Raw genomic sequence first — 25,757 nt, forward strand, 5'->3', positions numbered from 1 at the left:
GCTAAGTTGTCAAGAATAACTGGCAAGCGACAGGAAGGGGACATGATGACCAGAGCTTTGGCCCTCAAGAGTAGAAAATTCCAAGAAAACAAGACAGAGTGAGAGGAGGGACAAACACTTTATGCAAATACGGATTTATTTGCTGTGGTAGGTGGCCTCTGAAATGGCTTCCAATGATCCCTGCTTCCTGGTCCTCAAGAGAAATCTCCTTCTCTTCGATTTGGGTTGGCCCTAGTGACTCAATTCCAACAAATAGGATACTGCAAAATTTGTGGTATATCATTTCCAAGAGGTGGCTACAAAATGATTTCATTTCCGTGTGGCTTAGGGTCTTTTGCTCTCTCTCACTTTCTCACTCTGCTGAAGCAAGATTCCAAGTGTTGAGGGGCTGTATGGGAAGGCCCACATGGCAAGGAACTGAAGAGAGCCTCTGCCGACAGCCAGTCGGATTCAGCCTTCTGTTGGACCTCCTGTGAGGAGCCGAATCCTTCCAATAGCCACAGTGAGTTCAAAAGCATACACTTCCTTGTGGGAGCCATGAGAGGACTGTTGCCCTGGCCAATTCCTTGACTACAGCCCAAGAGACCGTGAGCCCAGAGGACTCGGCTATGCCATTCCCAGTCGCCTGACCCATAGAAACTATGAGGTAATTAATAATTGCTGTTTTCAGCCACTAAGTTTTGGGGTAATTTGTCATTCAGCCATAAATAATGAATACAGTAGTCATAGGACAAAATATATAATTACATACAAGGGTATCTTTTTAAGGGAACATGAATTATTGGTGGTAAATGAGGGGTAATTTTGAGCAAGAACCTATGTTCATTGTGGCATTTCCCAAAATGGTTATATTTATTAATTCATTCCACAAATATTTCATTAAGAACTATTTCAGGGACAGGCAGAATTCAAGATGGAAAAGGTCTCCACTTTAATGGAGCTAGTAAGTTTAGGGTGAAAATGATGGGGACAAACAGCAAGTCTACCAATAAATGATTAATAATTTCAGAAAAAATAAAAATGGGTTATGCTATATAGACAGACTGGCCGTGGACATGGGAAACCTCTTCTGAAAGCTCCTTGGGATCTGTAACCATTAAGTCGAATTCTGACTGATGAGAAACATCCAGCAATGGGAAAAATCTGTGGGCAGAACACTGCAGGCAGAAGGAATGGCAAATGCTGAGTTGGGGGAATAAGAATAGTATGTAGACAGGAGCTGGATCATGTAGTGTTTTTGGATTTTATTCTAAAGGTAGTAGAAAGCCCTTGGAGAGTTTTGCCAGGGAGTAGAACATTTCATTTAAATGTTTAAATGGTCATTCTGGCTTCTGTATAAAAAATGGGTGTGGTAGATGGAAGGTTAGGGAAAAGTTTGGAGACAATCTGGGGGGTTAGTCCACTCAGGAAGGCTTACCCATAACGCAGGTACTTTCAGTGGCAGTGAACCACTGAGCTGCCACGTTCTCGCATGAGGGGAGATTGTCAGACTGTGGCAGACCCCTGAGTGGGTCTTACTTCCTTGTCAGTATAAGCTGAATGCCTGGCAGATTGGTTTGTACACGGTGGGGGGATGCTGGGAAATCAAAAGACATCACGTTTGCAGTCAACTCATTTGTTCTTAAAACAGGGTCAAGTTTAATTCTTCTATTACACAAAAGAACATTTAAAGATATATTAAACTTGGTGTTTTGTGCAAGGAACAACTCCTCATTGCTCAAGAAGAAAATGTAACTTTGATGTTTTTAAAATAGCTGTTAGCATTTTTTTGGTGTGTTCATAAGTAAGATTTTTATGACCTTGAAGACTAGCTTCACAGCACTATAAACCAATTAAATGTTAAGCATAGTGTCTCTTAACCTTGGTAATAAGTATTCCACAGAGAAATTACTCTTCAACTCCCTTTATGCTAATTAGGAGTCTAAGTAAAAAACAAATTACAAGAAGAGATACACTCTGTTTTTTTGGCCTTATCAACTGCCATGAAGAAGAAAATGATGAGACGTGCCATGGGGTGGGAAAGTTGAGATGCTTACAGCTGTTCCTTTGACAAACTGCTAGCCTGATGCTGACTCACAGTCCACAGGGCTAGGGAAAACTGGGGCCACAGAGAGGCGATGTAGGAAGTGGGTACACATGTTCCCAATCACCATAGGTTCTTCTAGTATTAGAAAAACAATACAAGTCTAGTAACATGACTTCATGGCAACTTTAGCATTCAAGTGGGGCCATTACTCTAGGTGCACCTTTGTCTGAACATGTGTACAAGGAGAGATGGTATTATTAGTTTCCCAGGCCGCTCAAACAAATTACCACAAACTTGGTGGATTAAAGCAACAGAAATTGATTCACGGTACTGGAGGTCCAAAGTCAGAAATCAAAGTGTCAGCAAGGTTGGTTCCTTCTGGAAGCTCTGAAGCAAAGTCTGTTCCAGGTCTCTCTCATAGCTTCTGGTGGCACTGACAATCCTTGGTGTTCTCTGCCTTCTAGAAACATCACTCCATCTCTGCCTCTGTCTATACATGGTTTTCTTCCTGATGTCTCTCTAAGTCTCAAATCTCTCTCTCCTATCTCAAGTAAAGGCAACCACTGACTAGATTTGGAGCAGACTCAACATCCAGGATGGCCTCTTCTTGAGATCCCTAATTACATCTGCAAAGACTCTATTTCTAAATAAGATCATATTCACAGGTACTGCAGATTAGGGCAGATACATCTTTTGGAGGATACATACAATTCAATCCACTACAAATTGCATTTAAAATGGTTTGAGTTTGAGAAGCATGATGTGGACTCATATTTTTTTTTTGGAATTGACAAACTAACCTTTTATGATAATAAGTTAATTTTCATGTTAGAAAACTCAGAAAAGAGAAATACAAAGACAAAAATAAAATGTGGGATTTACTTTTAAAAAATTATTTCTTGTTAAAAATAGAACTACTCTATGATCCAGCAATTGCACCACTAGGTATTTACCCAAAGGATACAAAAATACAGATTTGAAGGGATATATGCACCCCAATATTTAAAGCAGCATTATCAACAATAGCCAAACAATAGCCAAACCATGGAGAGAGCCCAAATGTCCATCAACTGATGAATGGATAAAGTAGATGTGGTGTATACATATAATGGAATATTACTCAGCCATCAAAAAGAATGAAATCTTGCCTTTTGCAACAACATGGATGGAGCTAGAGCATATTATGCTAAGTGAAATAAGTCAGTCAGAGAAAGACAAATACCATTTGATCTCACTCATACGTTGAACTTAGGAAAGAAAACAGATGAACATATGGGAAGGGGGAAAAGAAAAAAAGGAAAGAGGAAAACAAGCCATCAGAGACTTAAAGATAGAGAACAAACTGAGGGTTGATGGAGGGAGGGGGTGGGGGATGGGCTAGATGGGTGATGGGTATTAAAGAGGGCACTTGTGATGAGCACTGGGTGTTGTATGTAAGTGATGGAACACTGAATTCTACTCCAGAAACCAATATTGCACGGTATGTTAACTACCTAAAATTTAAATTAAAAAAATTTATTTCTGAGCCCAAAAGAAAATAAGCCATTTTTTATTTGACCACTAAAAGAACCATTTTAAGGTTAATTTTTACAATAAAAGTATAACATGCATAATAAAAGTCCATAATTTGTAAATGTACAAATGGTTGATGGATTTTCACAAAGTGAACACATCCACATAAACACCATCCATAACAAGATATTGAATACTCTTAGCACCCCAACATCATTCTTGTGATCCTAGTTACTACCTGCATCCTTGAGGGTAACCACAATCCTGACTTCTAACACTCTATAGAACATTTCTTCTTGTCCTTTTATTCTATACAAATTAATCATAAAGTATATTACTCTTTTGGGTCTGGCTTCTTTTATTCAATATCATAATTCATGTGTTGCACACAGGCAACATATTCTCATTGCTGTATAGTATTTTACTGTGTGAATCTGTTAATCTCTTCTACTATTGATAGGTATTTGAATTACTTCCAGATTTAGCTAATATGAATAGTGCTGCTATAGTTATTCTTGTATATGTCTGTGGTACATATATGTTCACATTTCTTTGGGGTATATACCTGAGGGTGGAAGAGGTGGATCATAGGGTATGTCTATGTTCAGTTTTAACAGATACTGCTAAACTGTTCGCCAAAGCGGTTGTACCAATTAACACTCTCACCAGCAGAGTTTGAGAATTACTTCACATCCTTTACAGCACTTGGTATTGGTAGGCTTTTTAATTTTAGCCAATCTAGTAGGAAGCTCAAGAAAATTATGACATGATTTGAAGCAACTGATGAACTGTAAGAAGTGAGTCTACAATTTACCCTGATAATAGGAACATTCCCTTTTAAGAGGTCCAGGGTTGATGGCATTCCTGGGAAAGTAAATACTAGTTGACATGAGTGAATAATATTTTCATCATTATAATAATGTTTTTGGTGTTTATCCTTGACAATTTTTAGATAAAGCATGAAATACTTAAATTTGACTGCAGATTGGAATGAAAACTTTAGGAGCCTTGTCAATGTAAAATAAAGGGAAACTGATGACAGGTGAGATGTGGAAGGAAGAGATGGAAAAAAGGGGGTATCCTCATCTCACAAGGTGGACAGTAGAGAGGTAACAGAAGTAGATAGGGTGTGCGGTGCCTGGGTGGCTCAGTCCTGGGATCGAGCCCTGCATGGGGCTCCCTGCTCAGCGGGAGTCTGCTTCTCCCTCTCCCTCTGCCCCTCCTACCCTCATGCACGTGCGCTCTCTCTCTCTCTCTTTCTTCTCTCAAATGCATAAATAAAATCTTTTTAAAAAGTTGATAGGATGTGAAATAGTTTCATGTGTGTTATTTAAAGCTATAAAAGCAAGCAATAGAAAGAAATAATACTATAATTTAGATAAATTAGAAAGAAGGTATGCGGAAGGTGGAAATTTATGTATATTATTTAAAGTGGGGCGCCTGGGTGGCTCAGTCGTTAAGCGTCTGCCTTCGGCTCAGGTCATGATCCCAGGGTCCTGGGATCGAGCCCCACATCGGGCTCCCTGCTCCGCAGGAAGCCTGCTTCTCCCTCTCCCACTCCCCCTGCTTGTTTCCCTCTCTTGCTGTTTCTCTCTGTCAAATAAATAAATAAATATATCTTTAAAAAAAATAAAGTTATAAAAGCAATCAATAGGAAGTCCTAAAGTTAGCATAATTAAGAAAAAATAGAAGTAAGAGGTAAGGAATTGGGGTTAAAAAAAATTTTTTTTTAATTTACATTTTTCATATATGGTGGTAAACAGATGTAATTTAAAGTTGATAAAGCAAGAAGTTGATGCATAAGCATGTTAAGCTATTTGCAATTACTAAAATAAATTTCCAAAGAACTAAAAAAGGTTAAAGAGTTGGTCCCTGGAGAATGCTTGTGAGGGTGTGACTGGCTAGGCCTAGAGATGGTTGCTTTTCATTATAATCTTTTCTGTATTAACTATTTGCCATGTGTATGTAGTCCTTTGATATAAAAGAATGAAGTTTTAAAAGTATGCATTATTGGGGGACATGATCAATTCTAATGCCCTTGCTGTGAGTGATTTTAGCTCCTACTCTGAAGAGAGGGAAAAAGAAAGGAAAGAAGTGTAAGTGAGCATGAAGATGCATTATGGGATCCAGGAACTGGGATGCCAGAAAAGAAAATTGGGGAAGATAAGAAAAAAAGGATTGCCGTCAGGTTGAAAATAAACAGAAAATAAGAATCTTATTTTATTTACCCAGACTGTTTCCTTCAGAATTCCATCTGGTTTAGAATAGTTTATGGTTTGAGAACTTCAACAGGTGACACATCCAGCAATACTCGTGGAGTATGTTGGCTTCCCAATTTCTCAACTTTCTAGGTCGATTCATGGTTTGCTGTTTCTCGATAAATCTCACTATGAATCTGATCTTATCACTCCCTGCTCGAAATCTCCAATGACTCCTATTCAATTAAGTATTAAATCCTCACCTTGGTATTCTGCATAATATGGCTCCAATACACCGGTTGACAATGATTAAGGTTCTGCTAAGTATTAAGGTGGAAATGTGAACGGAGGTAGTGCTGCTATTGAGGCTTGTGCTCTTTTATTCTACACCATAACGACTCTGGTGAAACTCACATGTGCACATAGAGATACATATAAGAATGGTCATTGCTGCATTGCCTGTAAGAATGAAAACCTGGAAGCAACCTAGATGTCCATTAATAGGAGAAGGGATTGGCAAAGTGGGTAAGGTCATATAGTACTCAGAATCAGAAATAATTAAAACACATGAACCAAATCTGCATGTTTCAACATGAATAAATCACCAAAGCAAATTGAGAATAGCAACCTGTAGAGGGTTCCATACAATATGATTGTGTTTATGTAACGTTTAATAGCATGCGTTTGTTATTTAAAAAAGAACAAAATGAGTATAAGGAAAATCATAGATTAAAATCTGAATGATGGTTATCTCTATGTAGAGAAAAGAACTGAGAAGGGTGCAAACAAGGTATCACCTCTTATTACACTGTACTTCTTAAAAAGAAAAGACCCAGAAAACAATGGAGCAAACAATAAACAAGGGTAAATGGTAATTATAGTATTCTCTGTCTTCTCTGTATGTTTAAAATATGACATAAAACAAATACCCAGGTATAAAAAATATTCTAACTTTGCATCTCAGGGTGATGAGATGATGCATGACTTTGTTCTTCTTTCCCTTATTTTTCTTAATTTTCAAGAATAAACATTTTTTATTTCTGGTCTTTAGTCAAACATATCAAGAGCTTAGATGTCCTTCCATCTTCACAACAAGAAAAATGCTTGTAAACAAACTAAAACTCTACAACTCTTCTTAGATCCATTAGAGGACTGAAGTTATAGGGCAAACTTTTGCCCTGGAAACTAGAAACACACAGGATACAGAGAATCACAGTTTACCTGAACAGAAGCTGCTATAGGAGCTTGATAGGTTTCAGGTGTTCCTACTGAAAGACTATCTAATGGCTAGAGATTGACTGTGGGCTAGCTTGAGAGATAAAATGCCTGCAGCACGGTCTAATAGGGACCTCCATGATTTTTTGAGTATTACCTCTAGGAGCCTGATAGGTTCTCAGAATGAAGATCAGAGAAGAATCCCCTTGTGCTACGGGTGGTGGTCAGGGTGTGGGAATAATGACTTTAAGTTGAACCCAAAGCATTCTATTCTCATTAACAACAGCCCGCCCTCAAGGGAAACTATTTTACCAAAGCCTAACCCACTTAGATTTTCCCAGAGCCTACCTGGTCTAGGGGAAGGGAAATATCCAACTTCAGGTCCCTCTAGCCTTCTTGTCTCACCTAAGGAGAGAGAGAGAAGGCTGAGAAGCACTTCTGAAGGTCATAGGCTCACAGAAGACTGAACCCTAGTCAGAAGATTATAGAATGTCCAGGCCCCCCCACATTTTTTAACACCACATCAATGTGGTCCCTGTATAATAACAGAGGCTTATAGCTGAAAGAACTACAAGCCTCAGACCCACTTTAAGAAGGAATCTCTAGGGAAACCCAAAGATAATGGGGGGGGGGGACAAAACCCAGAACACTAGATGACATTTTAGTCCCTGACTGCACAGCTACAGCTAACAGTAAACGGCCTAACTCCTAGCCAGATACACATGAAAGCTCACACTAAAGGCATATTTACCTCAGGTTCTTTTACTCAATACATCATGTCTACCTTTCACTAAAAAATTACAAGCGTGCTAAAAAGCAAAATCAAAATCTGTACAGCACGACAAGCATCAGAAACAGATTCATGGTAAGAATTCTCCAAAATTAAGGACAAACACCAACCCCCCACAGATCCAGGAAGCTCAGAGAACATGAAACAGAAAAAAATACCAAAAATCTACACCTACGCTCATGTGTTAGTTTCTCAGGACTGCCATAACGAAGTCGCACAAACTGGGTGGCTTAAAACAGACAGTTACGGTCTCACAGTTCTGGGGACTAGAAGTTTGAAATGAAGGTGTCAGAAAGGCCATGGTCTCTCTGAAATCCGTAGGAGAACCATTCCTTGCCTCTTCCTAGCTTCCGGTGGTTTGTTGGCCATCTTTAACATTTCTTGGCCTTACGCTGTGTAACTCCAATATTTGCCTTCATAATCACATGGCATTCTACCTGTGTGTCTGTGTCTTCACAGTTCTCTTCTTATAAGGACACCAGTCATGGTGAGGTAGTGTCTCACCCTACTCCGGTATGACCTCACCATAACTAATTACATCTGCTATGACCCTATTTCCAAATCAGGTCACATTCTGAGGTTCTGGGAGTTAGGATTTCAACATACCTTTTTCTGGGGCAGTGGGACACAATTCAACTCTTAATTGTATATTATAGTTGAACTGCAAAAATCAAAGACAAAGAGAAAATTTTGATGAAAGTCAGAGGGGAGGTGAAAGGACTACCTTACATATAGAGGAACAAGAATAAGAATTATACCAGGCTTTTCTTTAGAAACCATGCAAGCAAGAAGAGAGTAGAGTGAAATACTTACAGTTTTGAAGGAAACAAACAAACAAACCAATCTCAAGTTCTATATTCTGCAAAATTATCCTTCAAAAGTGAAGAAGTAAAGACTTTCTCAGACAAATAAAAACTGAGGGAATTTGTCACCAGGAAACCTTCCTTGCAAGAAATGTTAAAAGAAATTTTTCATAGAGAAGGAAAATTATATGGGTCAGAAACACAGATCTATATACAGAAAGGAATATATGAAGGTAAAATAAAATCTTTTATTTTTCTTAGTCTTATTTATCTAACAGTTAACAGTGTGTTCAAAATAATAATAGCAATAATGTATTTGGTGACTATAGCTTATGCATAATTGAATGAACAACAGCAGTAGTAAGGGACAGGATGGAGACACTGAGTATACTCAATGGAATGAGTATATGAATGAGAGAAATGGAATCGTATAAAATACTCAATTAAAACCCAAGGATGCAGGGGGAAAAAGGGGGAACACACACACACACATACAAAGAAACAAAAAACAAGGACAATAACAAACAGTTAAAATATGGTAGATATTATACTAACTATATCAAAAATCACTTTAAATGTCAGTGATCTAAATATACCAGTTAAAACACAGAAACTGTCAGAATAGATAAGAAAAGCAAGGTCCAACTAGATGCTGTCTCCAAGAAACCCACTATAAATATAAAGACACAGATAGATTAAAAGCAAAGGGATGGAGAAAGATGTACAATGCCAACACTAATCAAAAGAAATCTGGACTAGCTACATTAATTCCAAACAAAGCAGACTTCAGAGCAAGAATATTTATCAGAGATAAACAGGGGCATTATGTAACTGAAAAGGGGTCAATTCTTAATATGTATGTTCCTAACAACAGAACATCAAAATACATGAGGCAAAAACTGATCGGACTGCAAGGAACAATTAACAAATTCATAATTATAGTTAGAGACGTCAACACTCCTCTATCAGTAACTGACAGATCCAGCAGGTTAAAAATCAGTAAGGATGTAACTGAACTGAACAGCACCTCCCATTAACTGAATTTTATTGACATTTATAAAACACTTGACCCAACAACATCAGAATACCTGTCCTTCTCAAGCTCACTTGGAACATTCACCAAGATATAGCACACTCTAGGCCATAAAATCAGCTTAACAAATTTTAAAAGATAGAAATCTTTTCAATCTGCTGCTTTTGTGCTGGATCCTGGGGTGAGCAAGTCTGTGTATGAGCTGTTTGACAGTGGAGTGTCGGTTTTCTATAGCCTTGTGGGTTTCCTGCACAGAGGCCCCATTGGTTTTCAAAGCCAGATGTCTTGGGGGCTCTTCTCCTTGGCGCAGGCCCCACTGATTGAGGTACCTGATGTGGGGTTTGAACTCCTCGTTCCTCAGGGATGTGCTCCATATTTGTGAGATCCCTCCCACTCACGGGTCATCATGCCAGGGTTGGGGTTTGTGGCAAGACTGTGTCTCTGCCCCTCCTCACTGTCTCAATGTGTCCTTTTTATCCTTTGTCGTGGAGGAGCTGTTCAGCTAATTTTCAGGTCATCTTCAGAGAGAGTTGTTCTATACATAGCTGTAGATTTGGTATGCCCACGTAAGGAAGTGAGTTTGGGGTCTTCCTAGGCCACTATCTTGAACTACCACTCCAGCCTCATTTATCTAACCATGGATAATGTCATTATTGCCAAAGTTAGTTTTTCTAGTAACATAGACCTAAAATTGTTTAAGATCACTTAAAACTGGATCAAAATAGTAATATTATTTGCCACAAAATGGTAGAACTGGAAAGGACTATAGAGTTCTCTCATGCCAATCCCTCAATTTACACATACATACATTCATTCAACAAAACTGTAATGACTCCCATGTACCAAGCACTGCTACAGATGCGCAAGATAAAGCCAGGAACACCATAAAGCAAAACTGCTGCTCTTATGGGGTTTATAGTATAAATAAGGGAGTGAATATCTACTAAACAAAGAAATAAAATAAATAGCATGGCAGATGGTGATAAGTAATCTACAGAGCCAGGGAAGAAAAGGTTTGTAAGTAGGTGTTCTGGGAGGTCCTCATTGAAAAGTCTCCAGTAAAGATTTGAAGGATGTAAGAGAGTGAGCCATGTAGATTGAGACAAAAGCATCTTAGGGAGAAAGAATTCAATACCAAAGAAGTTAAGTAATTCTTTTAAGGTCAAAGAGTGTTGAGGCTAGAACCCAGATATCCTAAATCCTGGCTTGATTTTCTTCTATGGTATTGATGCCAAATTAATTATCATCACACAATCATATATTTTATTACTTAGCTCATATTTATGTATCACCATCTGCAGAGCATACTATAGATGCTTTGGCAGAGGAGGGAGAACTTTCCTCTTTTTATGAATTTTCACATATAGATTCTGATGTAATCTCAATAGTGGTCCTTTGAGGTAGCTATAATTATCACTCACAGACAAGAAAATGGGCTCAATTAGGTTAACTAACCTGCCTCAAAAGCCAAGAGCTATTAAAGGTACAATTAGGGTTTAAACCCAGTTAACTCACCCCCTGCAAACCACATGCTTTCTATCATATCACACTGCTTAAAGTGAATTGTAACCTCTCTGTGTGTTTTATTTTTACTTTTGTTGTTCTTGTTTTACACAGGTAAAAAAAAACAGAATAACTGCAAGTAACTTCATATTTATATCCCATATAAACTAAATCCATCAGTTATTTGTTGATTAATTAAAACAAATGGAATTAAGTTAGAATCAGTCAATTCAGTCTGAAAAATTCAATGCAGAATTCTAAAAGGTAGCTCAGTCTGGTTCATCCTGGGTCTCTCCTTCTTCCTAGCTTCTTTTTTGTTTTTGGTTATTTAATTTAAAATGTATTATTGATTTGTGAATTGATAATACATTCACATTGTTCAAAATTCAGAAGTTCCAAAATGGCATGTGGTTAACTACTTCCCTGCCATTTTGCTCTCCAGCCATCCAGTTCTTCTCTTCAGAGGAAATATTTCATTTCCCCCAATTTGTCACATTTCCTTCCAGTGCCATATTATGCAAACACAACCAGCTTCTAGAATGTAACTGGAATTTCAAAGACAAGATCAGAGCGAGGTCAAGAGAAACTGGGTGTGACTAATATTCCTGTCAACCCACTAGGCAAAGTCACCCAAAGAAAAATAAATTAATATTTTATTTAATTTGGGACTTCTCTGTTCTCCTATGTTCTACACACTACCCTCAGACTAATTTTCCTAAAGTGAATCTCCAGTCTTGTCAACAATCACTCAGTTTTCCAATGATCTCCCACTTACGTACTCGGTAGAATCCAGACATCTCAGTTTGGAATTCATTGCCCTATCTATGTTACTTCTCTTATTTATCTGTAGATATTTTTTCTTTTTTACTCTGCCTTCTCATAGCTAAAGTAAAGTTTTATTGGTATTTAACATCAATTAGTATTACAATACCTAAAGGATTCCAGATTTTTAAGGCAATCAATTGACTTTTTCACCTTAGAGACCATCTAGGGGATGAAAATCCTCCTCCTTGCTAACAAATCAGTTGTTGAAATTCTGGGAACTAGATTGACCAATGGCACTGGTTTACCTAGGTTTTCCAGGATGTGGGATGATCTTTGCTAAAACCAGAAAACTCCCAAGAAAACAAGAATGAGTTGGCCACCCCAACTTGGGGTGCTGCCTCCAGGGTTTTCCATGACACTGGGAGAGCATCATGAACTCTTCTTGTTCCCGTTCTTAGATAGTGGACACAAGTAGAGACACCACAGTTGTAGAGTAGAGAGTTATGGTTCTGGAGGAGATGACATCACCATGCTTTCTGCATGAAAAGATATGGGGGCTTTGCTGCCATGAAGGATATTCTTACTCCTGATCTGATCCCCAAGGATCAGCTGCTTTTCCAAAGCTTTCTTTCTCTTTGGCACTAAGTGATGTGAATGCTGTGTTATATCCTCTGTCACACTCCCTGGAGTCAGAGTGAGGCAAATAATGCAGGTATGAATATCAGGTTATAGCAGATGCTGGGCCCCACATATACTGCTTTCACTGGACTGCTGGACCCATTCCCCAGCTACTCTGCAAATGGCCCACAGCTGCCCCCTTCTCTGTAGAATTGTCCTCACTGCTCTTTGCCTAAGGGGGGCTACCTCACTCAGGAAGTTACATATCCTTCACCCCCAGGGACAGCCACTGGCCAACGACTGCCTGGCAAAGGTTAAAGAAATTGGCTCTCTTGCCTCAAGATGCAACCAACCAGTTCATCCCTCAGAGTTCCCCATAGATCAGGTTGAAACAATTCTCCAGCTGAGACTACTTTCTTTTTTAGCCTTCTTCCCTAGCCTTATCCTGCTCCCCTCACTTCCTTTTGCCTAAAAATACTCCCTCAATATTTCACTTGATGGGGTGGACAAATCAGTCTGATGTGCCCAGGATTTTCCCAGTTTTAGTACTGAAAGTCCCACATCGCAGGCAATCCCCTGGTCTAGGGAGAAGAGGGAGAGGTGGTCACTGTGTCTCAGGCTCTGACTCTAAGGAATCTGAAGGAAGACATCTGCTTACATCACGTATAAGCTAGGATCGTGTGTGTGCTGTAACCTCCTAGATAGTAGGGTTGCTGCTCCGGTGTAAAGATCTGGACGGGATCCCAGTAGTCTATAGGGTACTCTTTGATGAGTTGGAATAAGGCACCCCCCACCACCTGGTCTGAAACAACCCCACTGGCATCTGGCTTAGTAAACCGTAGTTGCCTTTTTGTGGAAAAGAGGCACCCTTTCCCCTGGGGGAATACAATTCCATGCTAAAGCGTATGGCTTGGCAAGAGAAGTACCCGCTGGATTTCTGGGCTCAGTGCCTTTGTGTGCATGTGCTGACTGGCCAGCCATACACGCAGCCCTGGAGTAAAGCCAGTAAATGATAGCAGGGCGGCACATTCAGATACGCAAGAATATTAAACTCTTCTTGGGCTCAGCTCTCCATAAAAGGTAAAAGAGAGATGTAGGCAATTCAGTAAGTCAAGAGAAAGCTAGTCCAGGAAAGTCAAGGTAACAGCCTGCTTTCTATAGATTAGAGCATGGATTATATTCTGGATTTTTCCAGGGAAGCTCCAGACTTATAAACTCTCTGTGCTCCATCTTCTAGAAAGGAATGGAGTTAGAACCACTTCTCTGGCACATGATTACTCTGAATTGAATTGCCACCATCACTTGAAAGGGAGGCTTTTAAAAACCATAATGAACTTGAATACATTTGACATGAAATTGATACACAGAGCTACAGTCATTCTCAGACAATGTTTGGCTAGTGAGAAATAAGAGATGTCTTAAAACTACAGTTTTCAAGTACCAACCACCCCTAGCCTGGTTAGGTCTATAGATCATCCCTGGATGGGAATCAGTGAGAGAACCATTTCACTGTCACAAAACTACCAGTTTCAGTAAACCTTTCCCTTCTCCACAGATTCCAGCATAGGGCTCTAAGTTATGGGGGAAAAAAGTGAATTTTTTTCTTATAGTTTTTGGTATGCCGCCTATAGGAATAGAACAAACAAACAAAGACATCCTTTAACGTAAAAGAATGTTTAGTGACCTAGGAGTGAACAAGGCCACGGGAGGAATGAACTTCGCTTTATTTCCAGTTGAGCTTTACAGAAAGAGTTAGTCTTTGCCAAATGTCTTTCAAAAGCTTTTTGTTAAAACCATATCCAATAATACTGTAACTGGGTCATTACCCACACACTGCCAGACCAGTGTTTCAAAGAGGCCTGATACAATCTCATGGACAGTTAAAGTTGGAACTCCTCCCCTGACATCTCAAAAATCCATAGTGGCTGACAGGAGTTATTGAACTTGTGGAGGTGGAGGGAAGAGGACTGACTTAAGGAATCACTATCCTCTGTGTCTGGAAACAGTGGAAAAATTAGACCTGTTGGAGAAATCTATACAAACTACAAAGGGAGGGCATTCTTGGCCCCTGAACTTGGCAAACAGGGCACGGGAAGCGGTAGGAAGTGCAGATACTGCTTATGCAATATCCAGGTGAATCCTGGAACAGACCATTTCTCCCTATCTCTTGAGGCTTTAATAGTCCAGAATCTCTGCCAGGAAAATAAATTACAGGGAAAAACTGAAAGCCAAGCAGAGCTGGAGTCATTTTCACTTCTAACCTTGCCTTCTTATTCCCAAAGAGAGTTACTCATCCTCACTGTCTCCTTCCCTAGAAGAGGACCCTGTCCCTTTCGCAGAGATTTCCCACTTGGGAGATGTGTTCCAGAGTGATTTTGCGTGAGGTCATTTTCTTGATGAGAACGTACAAGCTGAGGCTGAGGCTGACTCTTATCTCAATTCCACTGACTCGAGGAGCAGAGAACACTCACTCACCTGCCCTCCCCGCCCCCGCTGCTTGTCCCAGGGGCGGCCTGTCTCTTCCCAGCAGGCCAGTCATACCATGGTCCACTTCAGCCAGCCAGACGCCCCCAATCCACAGCGCCCTCAGGCAGGCCATCACAGCACCCACAGCTCCAACGCTCAGTCTGCCACAGTTCCAAGGATTCTGAATCTGCTTCTGGGCTCTTAGAGGATAGGGCCTGAAACCAGAGCCGTGCTTCTGCTGAGTTTTATAGGTTATTGTTGTTGTTGTTTTTTAAATTCTGAAGTTCTCTCACAGAGAAAGGCCTACAGCTGTAATATCCCAGGGCCTCTGAAATCAAAACATCTGGATATAAATCCTCGCTCTATCACTTTGGGCAATTCTTCAATTTCTTTGCGCTTCAGCTTCTTCAAATGTAAAATGGAGTAGCGCATGTAAAATGCTTACCAATATGGCTGACTTACAGCGAGTGCCTCAGGTATATTTCCCAAGAAGATCTTAATCATCTTTGATTGGCCGAGTTCTACTGATCCTTTCTAAAGAAGCTCAGACAAGGCATCTCTGATGCCCCTACTATGGTTAGTTCTTCTTTTCCTGCAGTGTCCATATTGCATTATGTGTTTAATTAATTAAACACGTATTTAAAGATTTTATTTATTTATTTGAGAGAGAGAGAGAGAGAATGAGAAGGGGGAGGGGCAGAGGAAGAGGGAGAGATTCTGAAGCAGACTCCATGCTGTGTGCGGAACCTGCCACGGAGCTTGAGTTCATGACCCTGAGATCACAGCCTGAGGTGAAACTAAGAATCGGACGCTTAACCAACTGAGCCACGCAGGCACCCCTAATTAGCACATATTTATTGAGTATCTTCCTGTGCCAGACACATACTAAGCACTAGGAAGATAGCAGTCAACAAATAGGCCTTCTCTCTTGTTCTCACAGAGCATATGGTTGAACAGGGGAGGCCATAATTAAATAACGAATTATAATGATATATTTAATTGCAATTATAAGTTATTGTGTAAGAAGAAGGAAAGGAACCTGATATATAGCAGAAGGGCAGGGCCAGATTCCCTTGGGTATGATTTCTACGCTAACACAGAATAGAACGGGGAGAGCATTCCAGGTGAGAGAACACCTTGCTATGGCAAGAAGCATGGCCCACATTTGAGAAATGGGCCAGGGTGATGGAGCCATGGAGAGAGATCGGTGTGAGATGGCAGTGGTGAGGTAAATGGAGGCCAGAAAATTCAAGGATACTGGAATTGTTAAGGATTCTCTTCTCCCCTATGGAAATGGGGTATCATCAAAGGGCATTCAATTAAGAGAATACATAATCATATTTCTATTTTTAAAATGTCATTCCAGATGCACTATGGGTAATGGATAAAAAATGGATTGTAATATATATGGCACAGATAGTTTGGTAGCATTTGCTATGTGCTTAGAATAAAACAGAGGCCAAGATGGAGAGGACTGTAAGGACTGGGGAAATACTGAGAAGGTAAAACTGACAGGACTCCATGGTTGAGACGAGATAAGGAATGAGGAAAACGAGAGTGTCAGGAATGAATAATGAATTTGGGGCTTGCACAACTGTGGAGGGGGGATGGTGGTACCACTTTGTGTGTTGAGAACACCAGAGGAGAAGCAGGCTTGGTGAGGGCCCATTCCAAGTTCACTTTTGGACATGGTGACTTTGAGATGTTGGTGATACATCCAATTAAGATGTCAGATAAGCAGTGAGTATACCTCCGTGGATCTCAGAGGAAGCATTCTGGGGTAGGGACATACACTGAAAGCTGTCAACATACAGATGATAAAACCACAGGCAGGACTGTCTGGGAGAAGGCATGGAAAGGAGAGGATTGCTTGAGGAATCATAAGACAGAGTTGTAAGTTTCTACTAACCTTCCTCTCCTCCCCACTAGAATGCAAGTTCCCTGAGGGCATGAATTTTGTCTTTTATTTTCATACCCTTTGGGACTGGCTTATTTGACACATGTGGAGGCAAATGATTTTCAGATTCCCATTAGAACACTCCCACACAGTTTCCCTGAGCACATTTTGTGCAACTATCATAAAAATATCTTTCATCTTTTCAACTACCCAGTGATGCCTAAAAAGCTCTTCAAATAGGAAAGAGAAAGATATTTCCAAAGCCAAAGAATTAATCTGAGAACCCCTTGATGACAGGTATGCTCATTCATTCCCCTGTATTACTTAAGGTAAATAAGCCCAGCTTCTGCAACATATAAACCTGGAAAATTCTGGCTTAACACAACAAAAAATTATTTTTTTCTCACTCCAGTGAGGATTGATGAGAGGGAGAGGTAGCTGTGTTCCAGTCAAGGACCAAAGCTCTTTCCATCTTATAGGTAGGCTTTCCCTGAAGTCTTCAGAGTCTTCTACATTTAGTTCATGGATAGAGAAAGAGAAAGGATCATGAGTGGTAGGTCTCTGTGGGCCAGTCCTGGAAGTCACCTAGCCCGTTGGCTTACATTCCATTGACCATCACTCAGACACATGTTCACACCTAACTACAATGGAGACAGGAAAAAGTGGGTCTAGCTGTGGACTCAGGTGCCAGATACTGTCTTAGGCACTTGGCATTGTCTACTGAACATAGTAGACATGCTTCCTGCTCTCACGGTGTCTAGTGGGAAAGAAGACAAATCATCAGAAAATTTAAAGGACAAACCTGGAAGGCAAAGTATCTTCAAATTTGAAGTCTAATGGTTTTGGGGAGTAGTTAAGAGAAGGAATTAACCAAAAACTGATAGGTCTTAGTGCTCAGCACTTCATCTGGTATTCAGTGGGTACCTCACAAATGTTTGGGGGAATAAATGAGAAAAGTATTTTTGTTAAGACTGCTTACACATTTCTCCTCACAGAACTTACAGTCTCCTCATGCAAAGCCACTTAACATCAACCCCATATATCGAAATATTGCCTGCTAGAAAAGACAGACTTACCTATTTTTAAATTTTAAATATCATAAGCATCTTTTTCATTAACAATCTCAGACAACTAAAAATAAAGGCATAATCCAAATTGCATCAAAGTTCTAAATTTTATCATACAGGAAAGATAGCACCAATTTTTAAAACATTAGGGAAGGAAATGAAAAATAATTTTCAACTAAGTTATCACTTTTTGTAGCACTTTCCAGCCCTTTTATCTTTTATTTCCTCAAATGAATGGGAAGCTCCCAAAGGTACCTCTCTAAAACAGTCCTCTATGTACAAGGAGGTATAACCAGCGAATGAATGGCGTGGAGGATAATGATTGTTGTTGCGTATCAGTAACTACGGGGACAGGAGGCTGTGAAGTCCACCGCCCAAACACCCGGATTCTGGAATTGAACGGCCTGACCTTGATTTCTGAAGCCACTGCCAGCTAGATGCCCGATCCTAAAAGAATTAGATGAGATAATGCGAGTAAAGTGTCAGTGCCCTGCCTGGCGTGCAGTAAATGTGTGTTCATGTTGGATACCGTCATTATTATTAGCCACGTGAATCGTGAAGAAAGCAAGCAGGACGATTTTGACTGCTAGGTGATTTCATCTATGACAAGAGAGTCAAATCTCGAAGGCTAATTTTGATTTCCAGGTGCGTTAGGGTCCTTTGAGAGGCCACAGACTGTGCCGCAATAAAACAACCGGGCATTGTATAAAGCAAGCCCAGATAATTCATAATCTAGGCAATTACTACTTTCCACTTCTCTTTTTATTTTCATTTCCAGCTAAGTACTGTTTTCTTTCCATGCCAGTATCTGAATAAACACTTAAATTAAAATAAATGAAAGAGAAATTCTCGGGGCAGCAACCATGCCCATGATTAATGCAGGATTGTGCTCTCCCTTTAACATAGGTGGAGACATCTCTGCAAGCCAGGAGTGATGGGTGCAAGGAACAGAAGATGCACTTCAACTGTACACATTTCCCACATGATCAGCTTCCCTTGACCTTCATATAAAACCCAAAGGTGTTTATTGGCCTTGCGCATGAGCACATCACAAGCTGAGGCAGCTGCTTTTCCTCACGGTACCAGTGAAAGGTTTCAGATTAGGAAGCAGATGAGGTTAAACTGCTTCATTATTTACTCATTGGGGGAAAAATCAATTTCTGGAATATAATCCTATTGACCTGACTGGCACCAACCAGGAGCATAAGTAATCACAACCCTAAAATAAATATCCATTCATACTCGCAAAGACACCCATACTCACCATTCTCTATGCGTTAAGGGTATAAAATAACCATGCAAGCCAGACTCAAGGCTGATGCACCTCTTTTTTGAATATGTCACTAAAACAGGATGGTGAAAATTCTGCTTATTTGGTTTTGACCTTGTAAAATTCACACATTGTATGATCAAGGCTGTGTCTTTCCTGTGCTAGGTAATGCTGAAATGATAATGTTGCCACCCAAGAGTGAAACAGGCAAACGCCACTGGAACAAAAAAGTAACACGACATCCAGTCGGCAACAAATCAGGGTGCAGTCGAGAATGCACCAGAAATGGTAATCCTCACTCCAGAGCCAGGCTTCATCATGACCCAATCCTAGTTTCTTTCTTAGAGAAATTTGAAGATACTTTGCCTTCCAGGTTTGTCCTTTAGCAAGGATGTCCTAAACTTCCATCACGTTGAATTTAGCCTTGCAAGGATTTTTAATTAACAGCGATGATCCACAAGCCATGATTTATATGCAAGAAAGATGCCCTATTTTATCTTCTTTCCCCAGGCTATGATATATGGATGCTTCTAATAAGCCAAAGATAAAAGTGGTTTGGACCAAAAAGCACCTATTTTCTCAAAGATGCACATTAAGACTACAGCTGTCAGCACGGGGATAAAGTAGAGCCCAGGTGACAGAAAATATAAAGGAAATAGAAAATGATCAAGGTTTAATTTATGTTTTTATGATTAGATCCTAATTTTTTTTCTGGACACACTTTTTTTTTTTTTTACTCTAAGTGAAGCACTCACTATATTTAAAAACTATAGTTTGGTGAGGGGTTATATGATATATTTCTAAAGTTATGTGACTCTTTTATTTTACTATTTTTATAGGACTATTTTAAGGGAAGACTCTTAAATGTATGCATTCAAGTTGATGCTGCTGATGAGGATACACACTTATTGCAGTGTGCTGCTGTAGGTGAAAATATGCTAGCATCTCTCTTCTGGTGTAACTCTAGGTGGCGTATTCTTTCGAGTATATCCAGTGTTGGAAAATCCTAATTTGTAGACAGATTAAGAATCTGTAGTCCTATGGCTCTGCTGTAAATTAGCTTGTTGGCCTTGTGCTGTCACTTCATCTCTCTGGGTCACGGTTTACTTACACACATAAAGGTGTGATTAGGCTACATTATTGCTGAGAGCCTTTTCAACTATGAAATTATACAATTTTGTGACCTGACATCTGGAAATGGCTAGAAACCAGTGTTGAAACTGGAGGAATTTTATGTTTAGAAAGGAATTCTAATGGGAATGCTTACGATGTCATGTATTCAGTCAGCAAATATTTTTTTAGTGCTTATTGTGTGCCACGCACTCTCCTTAGTGCTGCAGATACATCAGTGAACGGAAGACAGAGCTCTGTCTTTGTGGAACTTAAATTCTAGATGGACAAGATAGATAACAATGAAGGTAAGACAGAAATCAATTATACAGATGAACTAAGAGAGACTATGGACTCTGAGAAACAAGCTGAGGGTTCCAGAGGGGAGGGGGTGGGGGGATGGGTTAGCCTGGTGATGGGTATTAAAGAGGGCACGTTCTGCATGGAGCACTGGGTGTTATGCACAAACAATGAATCATGGAACACTACATCAAAAACTAATGATGTAATGTATGGTGATTAACATAACTAATAAAAGGAAATTAAAAAAAAAAGAAATCAGGGGCACCTGGGTGGCTCAGTCGTTAAGCGTCTGCCTTCGGCTCAGGTCATGATCCCAGGGTCCTGGGATCGAGCCCCACATCAGGCTCCCTGCTCGGCAGGAAGGCTGCTTCTCGATCTCCCACCCCCGCTGCTTGTGTTCCCTCTCGCTGTGTCTCTCTCTGTCAAATAAATAAATAAAATCTTTTTAAAAAATTAAAAAAATTAAAAAATTTTAAAAAGAAAAAAGAAATCAATTATATAGCATTATAATGTATTATAGGGTAAGTACAGTAGAAAAAATAAAAGTAGAGTGAGGGATGGAGGCTGGGGAGTACAATGGTTAGGGGGCTGTGCGGGGGTGGGCAGGTGGGGACACCGAATAGAGATGACCTCATTAAGAAGATGAGGCTCATACAAAGACTTAAAGGAGCCGATGGAGTTAACCACATGATGTCTTATGGAAGAACGGCTCAGACAACATGCACAGCAAAAGCAAAGGCCTTGAGGTAGGATCACATATGTCATGTTTGAAAAAGAACAGAGATGCCAGGGTGGTCGGAGCTGACTGAGCCCAGAGTGAATGGTAGGAGAGGAGGCGAGAGATGGAAGAGGGCTGATTATGGAGGGCATGATGGGCCGTTATAGGGACTTTGGCATTTATTCCAAGTGAGGTGGGAGCCATCACAATGCTTTGAACGCAGGAGTGCTATGATCGTGATATACTTTTATAGAGGATCACCCTGATTGCTATGTTGAGAATATTTATAAGACAACAAAGGTAGAAGCAATGAGACCATGCCATTTTTGCTTAAGTATTTTATAAAATAGGTACAAAGCTGATACCAAAAGGATTGCAACAATGTTTTGTGGAAAACATGCTAGACAAAGTAAATAATTTCAAGTATTATCTAAGCTTATAAATTCTGATGAGTTTGTGACAAAATCAGTTGCAACAGATCTCCAGATTCTGTATTCCTGATATTCTAAGATATTCTGCCTAGGTGGATGATAAAACTTCTAGAAGTGAGGATAATGATCACTGTTTAAAACTACTAAGATATATAGTCAATACTTCAAGCTCATAGCATTTTGAAGGACTGGAGGGCACAGATTCATGACAGAAAGATAATTGTTCTTTGTATTCTCATGTCTCTGAGCAACTGTAAAGTATCTTCTCCAACTCTTTAGACTGTTTCTTATTGTGTCATCTTGTTCTTTTTATTACTACAAACTGCCTTTCTCCAGCCTTGTTCAATAAGCATTAAGCCCACCACCATTCATTTCTGTCCCAGGAGGAAATCAGTAAGACCTCTGCATTATTTATTAAAGCTATGGTTCTAGCTTTAACAAACAATGTGCAATTGTTGCCCTATTTGTGGTTATGAGAGCATAACCTTGAACTAACAATTGCTCACTGACTATCACAAGCTTAGCTGAGACAAGCTTGCCTGAAAGATATTCAGCACATTCTTTTTTATCAGCACCGTCCAATAGAACTTTCTACAATGATGGCAATATTCTTTATCTATGCTGTCCAACATTGTAGGATCAGGCACAAATGGCCACTGAGAACTTGAAATGTGGCTCATATAACTGAGGAACTGAGTTTTTAATTGCCTTTAATTTTTATTAAATTAACTATAAATGTAAATAGCCTCACATGGCTAATGGCCACTATACTGGACAGTACAGGTTAAAATCCTTATTCTAGAGGCACCTGGGTGGCTCAGTCATTGAGCATCTGCCTTCGGCTCAGGTCATGATCCCAGGGTCCTGGGATCGAGCCCCCCATCAGGCTCCCTGCTTGGCGGGAAGCCTGCTTCTCCCTCTCCCACTCCCCCTGCTTGTGTTCCCTCTCTCACTGTGTCTGTCAAATAAATAAATAAAATCTTTAAAAAAATAAATAAATAAAATAAAATCCTTATTCTATATTGTGTCAGACTAAGCATGAGACATTCCTGCCCCATGTTGTTTCAGTATCTCTTAGAAATGCTTCTCTTGAATGTTCTTTGATATTATCTCACAGTCACTCAATAAGGAAAGTTAAAAGAAGCGACCCTATGAAATCCACTGCTATATTCACTGAAAGGAGATTGTTGAGGGCATTGATAATTGTGTAACATAGCACCCTATTTCTCTGGCCTCAATACTAGGAAACGGTATGACTTGTACAAAACTTGTCCGTATGATGTGATTTACTGTGTTACATCTTTGCCTTTTCTGCAGGGGAGCACAGAGCCCAATGGGTGGTCTATCTCTTGCAAGAACATACTACACAGAGCCTCTTGGGCTATGTTCCATGTGCTTATTTTACTTTTCACCTCTTTGTCTTTTTTTCTGCCGTTACACACATTTTGCTGATTTGCTTGCGTATTTTCAATGCTATTTGATGGTATTATATTCATTTTTGTATTCCACAAACAAGCATAATAAAATAAAATTCAAACCCTGCCTTTTTGGGGGGAGAACACAGTCTCTTTCTTCCAAGTACTGACTTCCCAAGACCTCATTCTGATCATTATTTTTGCTTCTCTCTAACTTATATCCAAATTCTACCTATTTCATGTCAATTGCTGACCCATACTCATCCTCTGACACTCAAAACATCTTAGAGAAGAAAATGAGAATTAAAAAATAATTTTGTACATAGTTACAATTTATTCATTTCAATATCATGCTTGCTATGTACTAAGAATTTTGATATTATAAAAATTTCATATTAATTGACATTTATGAAGACTTTGAGTTATACTAGAGAAGTTAGCATGCCCCCCGCCAGGATTGAGATCATGGTTGGTTGTTTTAGAAAAGGAACCGTTTCAGAAAATGTATTAAGACTGGTTTAAAAAAAATAGGTACATCTATGAGTCTGTGACTTACTGATCATTAATTACAGTTAACTGTCCTCGGTTGAGTTTATTTCAAGATTCCTCTGTTTTTTAAAAAACACATCTCTACTTGGCTTTGTCTTCAGAATCAAACTGGAAACAACTTGATAAAGTTTATTATGTGGTTTCTGTCAGGGCGCCTGGGTGGCTCAGTTGGTTAAGTATCTGCCTTCAGCTCAGGTCATGATCTCAGGGTCCTGGGATCAAGCCCCGCGTTGACTCTGCTTCTCCCTCTCCCTCTGTGATCTCTCTTGCTCTCTCTCAAATAAATAAATAAAATCTTAAAAAAAAAATAAGTATGTGCTTTCTGTCACCAGAGTTCCTGATGGCTCACAAGAGTTTGAATCAGTTTCTTTATTCCTGGGCTTTATGAAACTTTTCTTTCTCACTTAGAAAAATATCTGTCTAATTTATAAGAGACAATTATGCTAAATCACAAGAGACTGAGTCAGTGCTGGGCAAAGGGAGAGACCGTGTTTGCTGTTCTAGTCACATTCTTGCTCTAGTCCCAGTTGGGACAGTTCGGGCAATGTTTTGTTATTACCCAACTGTGAATCAAGGGGTAGGTCATCTTGAGTGGAAGGGGGAAGAAATCAGGCTTTTAAATACAGAAATCATAATGCCTCCTATCATACAGTACAGTTGGTATACTTGGGCAGGTAACACAGTCTTGTTGTTGATGGGAAGATGACTGTCTTTTCATCCGAGCCACAAAAACACTTCATATTTACTGAGGGAACATGAAATAGGAGACATCGCAATCTTCACAACTGCGTGTGCTAGATGTAAATTACTACTCAAGTACATAACTTGGAAGTCAATTTTTCTAACATCAAAAAATTGGGAACAAATGGTAATCAAATGGTAATCTAAATTCTTCATGCTGGAAAACCAATGTTTTTTAAAAATGAGTTCAGTATCCAGTGATTTATTTTACATTTATTTGCAACAGATCCTTTTGTTAGATGAACTCTGTAATTTTAACTAAAAAACGTACAAGTTACCGTCCTCTTCCTCACATCACAAGGACAAAATTCAACTGAACAGCTAACTCTTAAATAATTAAAGAGGAAAGTAGGTCAATGCCACGTATTAAATGACTAGCTCTGAAGATAGCTATATCAGCTACTGTGATTTTAGAGATGCCTCTCAAAGATGTAAAGTTATTAAGCTACCTTTGGAGCTAGTCTTTTGCTTCATTTAAATGTATGGAATTGACCTCAAAGATTATCCTCATATTGAATTAAATATTAACTTGGTTCTGCTTCATCATTTAATACACGACATTTATATTTTCAAGATAGAAAATAACTTTTATTGATTTTAAAACTCTAATTATAATAGAGCTCCTTAACAATGTGTCCTTGGAACATGGTAATTATCTCGACACTCTTATCCACTGTGAACTACATTACATTTGGACCCACTTAAAAAAATCATCGATGTGAAGTCATGCCCCTCTTTATTCCACCCCTTATGAAAGAGGACTAGCATGAAAGAGTTAGTCTCCACATTCTCACCTCCTATTCTCAGAGTTTTATTCCCTCTACTCCGAACAGGTTTTTATTAAGGTCACCAGTAACCAACCTACTTAATACCAAGCCCTATGATCAATTTTCAGTCCCTACCTTACTTGACCCCTCAGCAACATTTGACACACTTGAGGATCCTCTTCCTTGAAACCCTTCACTTGGGCTTCCAGATTTTCCCTGCTGGCTTGCTCCTTCCCAATTTCATTTGAAAACCTACTCTCATCTTCCTGACCTCTAGATAATAGTGCCTAAGAGCACAGTCTCTGGCCCTCTTCTTTATCCACACCTTATCCCTAGGTGATCTCATCCAGTCCTGTGACTTTTAAAGACTATCTAGATGGTGATCACTCCCAGATTTATATATTCTGCCCTGATACCTTTCCTGAATGCCAGATTCATATAAGCAACCACCTGCTTGATATTTCCACTTGGATTAAGAAATATAACTTTTAATTCCCCTCCCAAGTCTACTGCTTCCTCAGTGTTTCCTACACGTTACTATGCAGTAACTCTATTTGCCC

General features: G+C 39.6%; 1 pseudogene; it reads right to left on the reverse strand.

Moving 5' to 3' along the window:
- Positions 1–1,025: 1,025 nt before the first annotated feature.
- The window catches only part of LOC144380405 (ATP synthase F(0) complex subunit k, mitochondrial pseudogene), a 30,802-nt pseudogene continuing 6,070 nt past the window's right edge, over positions 1,026–25,757 (reverse strand).

The sequence above is a fragment of the Halichoerus grypus genome, chromosome X (assembly GCF_964656455.1).
Source record: "Halichoerus grypus chromosome X, mHalGry1.hap1.1, whole genome shotgun sequence".
Taxonomy (NCBI): domain Eukaryota; kingdom Metazoa; phylum Chordata; class Mammalia; order Carnivora; family Phocidae; genus Halichoerus; species Halichoerus grypus.